General features: G+C 42.8%; 1 protein-coding gene across 2 annotated transcripts in view; it reads right to left on the reverse strand.

The window, feature by feature from the left end:
- The window catches only part of SMARCC1 (SWI/SNF related, matrix associated, actin dependent regulator of chromatin subfamily c member 1), a 212,187-nt gene that overhangs the window by 15,018 nt on the left and 188,687 nt on the right, over positions 1-8,482 (reverse strand). The window lies entirely within an intron of this gene.

The following is an 8,482-nucleotide window of genomic DNA, read 5'->3' on the forward strand; positions in this document are numbered from 1 at the left end:
TGGGAGGCTGAGGTGAGTGGATTGCCTGAGCCCGCGGGTTCGAGACCCGCCAGGGCAGCGCGACCTCATCTCTACAATAAATCAAAAAATCAGCTGGGCATGGTAGCACGCGCCTGTAATTCCGGCTACCTGGAAGGCTGAGGCGGAAGGATCGCCAGAGCCCAGCAGGTCGAGGCTGCGGTGGCCGGGAGCGGCCACTGCACTCCAGTCTGGGCGACAGAGTGAGACTCCAACTCAAAAAAAAAAGAAAAGAAAAGAAACAATGTGGCAAAGAGGAGCAACAATGGCTGATTGACACAGACCCATGAGGTGATGCCTACTCATCATGCAATGGGATGAAGCCCATAGGCTGATGCTCTCAGGTCTAGAAGTACTGTTTCCAAAGCTACCTGCTTTTTTTACCTATTTCCCTGCACCTTTATGACAAAGAACTAGGATAGATAAGCTTTAGGGTTTTCCAAGGCTAGAAGCCCAGCAGCTGAAAACAAAAACACAAAAACTTTCCCTTTGTTTACTGTAAATTCTGAAGGCTTCTGTAAAAGTTTGCTTATCCTACTTTCACAAACAGGGTCATAAAGACACTGGGATATGAATGCTCAGGATATGAGAGAACAATGGCTCCTCGGGAGAGGTGGCAGCAAAAAGGGTCAGAGGAAAAATAATTTACTTCTGATTATAGAGGCCTTCAAAGACAAACCTCTCAGGAAAGCAAGGACTCTAAAAGTGATGGCCGGGCTCGGTGGCTCAGTCTGTAATCCCAGCACTTTGGGAGGCCGAGGTGAGTGAATTGTCTGAGCCCGTGGGTTCGAGACCCGCCCGGGCAACTTGAGGAGAGACCTCATCTCTACAACAAATAAAACATCAGCCGGGCATGGTAGTGCGCGCCTGTAGTTCCAGCTACTGGGGAGGCTGAGGCGGAAGGATTGCCAGAGCCCAGCAGGTTGAGGCTGCGGTGGCCGGGAGCGGCCACTGTACTCCAGTCTGGGCGACAGAGTGAGACTGCAACTCAAAAAAAAAAGAAAAAAAAAAAAAAGTAAATGATGTCCCTGTGCTGTCCAGACCTTACTGCTGTCACACAGTATACATCTTACAGTACTGGTGTACAAGAAACAGTGGATTTAGATAACAGATAGGGAAGGAGATGAGAACACCACTGAATAAGGGTCTTCATTTGCCAGGTAATGTGATTTTACCTCTCTGAATCCTTCAGGTTGTTAGGAAGATGTGTCAAGGACCCAGTTTTGAGATAAGGAAACAGCCTCAGGCTATGTAATTTGGTACAACCTCACAATGAACAAGAGGCTGAGCAGAGATTCAAATTCAGGTCTGTCTGACGCTCAAATTCATTCTCTTTTTCTTTATCTGTCTTTCCCCCATCCTCCTGCACTAAGGAGTGTATTTTTCCCCTTTGGAAGAGGTGATTTCTAGGATCAAATTTGAAAGTGTAGAATTTAAGGGGACTAGAGAGGAGACAAGATCAATTTCTTATAATGAAATCCATGTCCATTTAAAATCTAAACATCCTTGTGGGTTTTGTGGTCTGTTACAGGCCTTACCATTTAAATGAATGGCAGCATCTGAAGGCATTTCCATTAACTCTTACACTAACATTAATAAGTCTGGCCCACACAGACATGAAATACATGGGAGCAGGATATACCAAACAAAATAAAGGGTGTGTTTGTATGCCTTTTCCATTAAAATAAAAATTCAGGTATTTCCTTCCCCAGAAGAGAGGGCGAAAAGGAAGGTGAGAGAGAGAGAGAGGTGGCTTCAAAACAGCAGCGTCAAAGTGTAGAATGGTGGGAGTTTGACCTACATACAAGTTTTTTTTTTTTTTTCTTTTTAACAGCAGGCATCTGAAGCCTGAAAAATGAAAAGGCTTGCTAAAATTAGTTTTAACTAGTAGAAAAATCCCTCATTCTCTCAGGTTTATTAGATCTTTTACTAAAGTGTTACACCTATGACACCTAATGGAACATTAGTAAAGAAATTTATTTTTATTCTTTAGGATGAGAGAAGAAGGTGAGAAAAGAAAATCAATTTAGGAAAGGAAACCTGTGAATTTCCAGTCTTGAGCACAGTCCATCAATCCATTTTTAACTGTCCACAGCACATCCTCTGGCTGAGTCCCCAGGAGAATGAAAATAACATAATCAGGGCCAAGTGAGGGGAAGCCCAGGCTCCTCAGAGACTGATCCTTCCCCACAGCAGCTTCCTGGGGGTGCCCTGCGACAGACTCTCTTTGTGAAAGACTGGGCCTTCACTGTTCTCTTTGTGAGGGTAACCTGCTACTCCGGAAAGTGGCATGGCAGCCTTGTTATCACATGATGCAAGTAGGACCAAAGGCACCGCAGACAAACACTTGGCTGATTTGGTGAGCCATTCCTCTTCCTTTTCAGTGTGGGGTTGAGTGCAGGGGCGGGTTAGGAAGTGACAACTGGTGGTATTCCTTTAAGTAGTATTTCCCACGGGGAAGGGTTGTAGAAATAAGTCTAACTGAGGGTCTTAAAAAATAACAAGTATAGCTGGCTGTGGTGGCACATGCTTGTTGTCCCAGTTACTTGGGAGGCTGAGGCAGGAGGATCGCTTGAGCCCTCAGGAGTTTGAGGCTATAGTGACCTATGATCACACCAGTGAATAGCCACTGCAGTCCAACCTGGGTAATGTAGCAAGATCCTGCCTCTATTTCTTTTTTTTGAGTTGGAGTCTCACTCTGTTGCCCAGACTGGAGTGCAGTGGCACGCTTCTGGCCACTGCAGCCTCAATCTGCTGGGCTCAGGCGATCCTTCCACCTCAGCCTTCCAAGGAGCTGGAACACAGGCGCGTGCTAGCACGCCTGGCTAGTTTTTGATTTATTGTAGAGATGAGGTCTCGCCAAGTTGCCTGGGTGGGTCACGAACCCGCGGGCTCAGGCAATCCACTCGTCTCAGCCTCCCAAAGCGCTGGGATTACAGGCTGAGCCACCAAGCCTGGCCTCTTTTTTTTTTTTTTTTTTTAAGGCCAAATGCCTACGCCATGGATGAAATGTCTTTATGTTTAGTGTTTCCATTAAAATATTTTCTTATCATGTCTGAGTTCTCATCGAATCAGACCAATTCCTATTCTAATTTTCTAGGCATCTCCAAAAATTCTTACACTTATTAATAATGAGAAAACCATGAGGATATTTAAGTCAATATGTTCTTTCCCTCTACTTTTCACACACAGAGTACACACCAAGGTTTCCTCAATGCAAGCAGCTCACTTAATATCCATGAGGCAATAAAACAAATAACAACAGATGCTGGTGAGGATGTGGAGAAAAGAGAATGCTTCTACACTGCTGGTGGGAATGCAAACTAGTTCAACCTCTATGGAACACAGTCTGGCGATTTCTAAAAGAACTAGAAATTGATCTTCCATATGACCCAGCAATCCTCCTACGGGGAATATACCTGGAGGAACTCAAAACATTCTACAAAAAAGCTACCTGCACACACATGTTTACTGCAGGTCTATTCACAATAGCAGAAACATGGAACTAACCGTGCTGCCCACTGAAACTGAATAAAAACTGATAAAAAAATTTGAAACACTGGAACATTATACAGCTACAGAGAAGGACAAACATGGACTTTGCAGCAACTTGGATAGATTTGGAGTCAATAATGCTCAATGATCTATCACTAAAACAAAGAACAGAGTACCACATGTTATCACTCATGAGTGGACCCTGAACATTTACCATAATACTGTGGGAAGGGGATTGGCAGCAGTGGAATCCCACATGGGTAGGGATGAGGAGGGGGAAACACAGCTTCAGTAAGGATACCTGATCTCAAGCCAGGCACAGTGGGGACCAAAGGGAGGCCCAAACTTTGCCTGTACAATGTCCACTTGTATACCTGATCCTGAATTATACTGAGCATCTTTAAAATAAAATATATATATTAAAAAAAAATCCACAAGGCATGAATACTCAAGTGACTCATTTACTATGAATGTCAAGGGAGGGCAGAGCTTATCACTGCCCTTATTTACTAGATTTTTGTCATTTCCTTCTGACTTATCAATAATAGGCAGTCTTCCTTTAAACATGAGTCAAAGTCCCCAGAATCCTGACCATCTCACCTTAAAAGAGACCCCTAGCAGTCAGAGGTGCCCTTCCTACTCAAGTAAGCAGCACAATCAAGAATACCCCAGGAGGCAGCAGCCAATACCTAGGCCATTCTCCTTTGTGGTTCCCCATATGCTTTCATGGATACCACGGCCCAGATGTGGTCAAGGGATACCATACATGTGCTCAAGAATTGGTCGCTATCATGACTGTTTTCCTTGTGCCATTTGGAATGGCAGTCTTACTGGAAGAACTTAGGAATTATTTGATACTTACTTTACAGTTTAAATGAAAAGGGATGAAATGCAGTGCTAAGTATTTTATAAAGATTAGCAAAACCTAAAGGTGGCCTAAGAACAGATGTGGCCAACATCCAGTTTCCGTTTGCCAACTGTATATCAGAAACCTCCTACTAGAAACACTTCCTTTGTTTTTTTGTTTGGTAATAAGAAACCAACTTAGGATACTTCATCAGAGATAGAAACAAAATCTATAAAAAGGTGGAGTTCCCAGGTGAGTTAAGAGTAGGACCAAATAATAAGAGCCAAGGAAGAGAGAAGGAGGCATGCAGACACTACTCCCTTAACAACAATTGTTTAAAAATGGAATATATACAGGTGCCAGCTTATACTAGCTACTGATACCTAGGACCATACATGTTTGATAGCCTAGTAGATTCACAACACTGAGCTGCAATTTTTTTTTTTTTGGAGTTGGAGTCTCACTCTGTCACCCAGACTGGAGTGCAATGGCCACTCCCGGCCACCCAGCCTTGACCTGCTGGGCTCCGGTGATCCTTCCGCCTCAGCCTTCCAAGTAGCTGGAACTACAGGCGCGCGCTATCATGCCCGGCTAATTTTTGATTTGTTGTATAGATGAGGTCTCGTCAAGTTTCCCAGATGGGTCTCGAACCCGCGGGCTCAGGCAGTCCACTCACCTCGGCCTCCCAAAGCGCTGGGATTACAGGCTGAGCCACTGAGCCCGGCCTGAGCTGGTATTTTAATGGGCTCTATCACTAATAGACAGTTTTGCAGATAAAAGTTACACGTAACTTATCTAATACTTATGTAAATGCTAGAGAAAAATTATCAATGTGGTAATAAATCTATGTAGACCCTCTTCCTACCACTTCCCCAATCTTGCTGGCATTTAGAAGCTGATTATTCCCATGCCTTCACATATGATAAATTCTGGCTAAACACCAAAGTTAGACAACTAGCCCAGACAATTATCCTCAGTTCCTAATGTAAATGCTGTGGCTTGTTAACTTTTCTAGAATTTAAGAATCAGTTGGAAGGACCTGCTCACAGTTCTTTTTTTTTTTTTGAGTTGGAGTCTCACTCTGTCGCCCAGACTGGAGTGCAGTGGCCGCTCCCGGCCACCGCAGCCTCGCCTGCTGGGCTCTGGTGATCCTTCCGCCTCAGCCTTCCGAGTAGCCGGAATTACAGGCATGCGCTACCACGCCCGGCTGATTTTTTGATTTTTATTGTAGAGATGAGGTCTTGCTGCCCAGGCGGGTCTCGAACCCACAGGCTCAGGCAATCCACTCACCTCAGTCTCCCAAAGGCGCAGGATTACAGGCTGAGCCACCGAGCCCGGCATTGCTCACAGTTCTTAATTTACACTTAGGGCAAATCAGAGCCACTCTGACCCCAAAACACTACAGACTACTTCACCTGCTTTTATTTGAAAGGCCCCTTTCACTGACCTTTAGAATATGGTATACCAGGATTTACCTGTTCAAATCTTTTTTTTCTGAACTGTAACTTTAAAATAGCAAGTTCAATTTACTATTGTTCTTAATTTTACTCTGTAACATGATTTAATTTTATATTCAAACTCTAAAACAACCCAACAAAAGGGGCAATTTGAAAAATGATTATTATCTCGAGCTGCTGCAAGTCTCACATATTGCTAGAGTGTAAACAGTCACCACCACTTTGAAACATTTTGGCAGCATCTACTAATGTGAACATAAGCATATCCTATAACCCATTCTTAGGTACGTACATACTCAATTCTACACCTTAGGGATGCATACAACAGAACTGTATATATATGTCTACCAAAAGACTTGTTCATGTATGTTCACAGCAGCACAAATTATTTGTAACAATTAAAACCTAGAAACTAATCAAATGTTCATCAGCAGGAGAATGGACTAATCGTAGTACAGCCACAGAGTAAAACACTGTTCAGCATAAACAGAGGGAACAAATATACAATCACTCACAACAATGTGGATGCATCTCACATACACAGTATTGAGTAAAAGAAGTCAGACATATAATATAAACATCACTGATTTCAACCAGCTAACACTCAAAACTAGCCCGACACAACTATGGTGTAGGAAGTCAGGACACATGTCATCCTTTGGAGGGGAAGAGATTGAGAATATGATGAGGGCCTCTAGGTGTTGGTTATACAGGTATATTCTCTTTGTTAAAGCTCAGCAATTCTGAAATCATAGAGGCAGTAAACAAACTATAATGTATATTTTCCCATATGTGTGTTATATTTCAGTAAAAAATCATAAAAGGGCTGGGCACAGTGGCTCACGCCTGTAATCCTAGCACTCTGGGAGGCTAAGACAAGACAACTGCCTAAGCATAGATGTTTGAGATCAGCCTGAGAAATATGGCAAGACTTCGACTCTACTAAAAAATAGTTAGGTGTGGTGATGTGTGCCTGCAGTTCCAGCTACTTGGAAGGCTGATGCAGAAGGGTCCCCTGAGCCCAGCAGGTCAAGACTGCAGTAGCCATAATTGCACTCTAGACTGGGCAACAAAGTGACTCTGACTCAAAAAAAAAAAAATTTAAAAAAGGGAGAGGATATTTTGTCACAGGCTAAAAATAGAAAAACTCATCATACACAGATCCTTTCCCTTACAGATTCACTTTAGAAAAGTCTATTTCTGTGAGAAAGTAAAAAAGAGAAAAATGGTTTATTTCTCATCTAAAGACTATTTTTATGGTCTCTAGTTTTCTGGCACCACTCCACTAGGAGAATAGCAGCATCTGAATCTGCTGCGGTAAATCCCCTCTCAGCCCTCTGTCATGGGAGGCAGCATTGTGGCATTGGCCTCACTCTGGAATCAGATGGAGCTCAGTGTGAATCCTGGCTCCACCATGCAGCAAGGCTATAGGCCCTACCATTCTTCAGCTGCACAGTGATAATAATGAGAAGTAAGTGAAACAATGTGGGTGAAGAGTACAGCACATAAACACCAATTATCACCAGAATGTAATTTAAGGAAGAAAGCAGAACATCTCTTGGCCCATCTTTTACTAACTAATGGCACATGCTGGAGCTCCTTAGGCGTTCTTTACGAACAGTGAGTATGATGCTTTAGTTACATCAAGAACCAAACATCAAGTAGCCACTGTGAACTTCCCCTCAGATATGTATCCTAATATTTCAGGAACTGAATTTTTAAGTAACTACTGTTCTTGAAAAATTACTTTGTGATATGTACTCTGCTAAGCATTTATATCTTTTGAAAGCTTAACTCTGGAGAAAATTAGATTTCATGCAGAGACTTTGAGATGCATTCACGTGGACAGAGAGGAGCACTGAGGAAGTAACTATCCTGTGTTATGAGTATGGCAGACTTCTAATAGACTATATCAGAAACATCATTTAGATGGAGTGGCAAATCTGATAACAGTATTAAATTCCACAATTGCAATTTCATAGTGATGTGTGTATGTGAATGAATGTTTCGTAACAAAAGTCAACAAAGCACCATTTTTGGGTAAAACCAATAAGAACTACTACCTAAAACATGTTTTGGGTTATGAATAAAAGATTGATATTGATAATACCATAACTTGGCCAGGGAATATGCATTATATCCCAAAAAGGACAGACTTAGCCTCTAGCAAAGATTTGATACATCACTGTGGAATACCAAGTTATAGTTAGAACATATCTATACATACTACCCTCTAGGGAGGGAAGAAATGTGGGAGAGGAAAAGCTGGAATTAAAAGTACATTTTGCAGGTTGATCACGGTGGCTCTCTTTTGTAATCCCAGGACTCTGGGAAGTCGAAGCAGGAGGATCACTTGAAACCAGGAGTTAAAGATCAGCCTGGACAACACAGTAAGACATTGTCTCTATACAATTAAAAAACAAAACTAAACTAACCAAGTGTGGTGGCACTTGCCTGCAGTTCTAGCTATTTGAGAAGCTGAGGTATGAGGATCATTTAAACCCAAGAGTTCAAGGCTGCAAGTCAGACTTCATCAAATCACTGCACTTCAGCTTGGGTGACAAAGTGGTGAGACTTTGTCTTTTTTTTTTTTTTTTTTTGAGTTGGAGTCTCACTCGGTCGCCCATACTGGAATGCAGTGGCTGCTCCTGGCCACCGCAGCCTC

The sequence above is a fragment of the Carlito syrichta genome, unplaced genomic scaffold (genome assembly GCF_000164805.1).
Source record: "Carlito syrichta isolate Samal-C Ts95f unplaced genomic scaffold, Tarsius_syrichta-2.0.1 Scaffold314290, whole genome shotgun sequence".
Taxonomy (NCBI): Eukaryota; Metazoa; Chordata; class Mammalia; order Primates; family Tarsiidae; genus Carlito; species Carlito syrichta.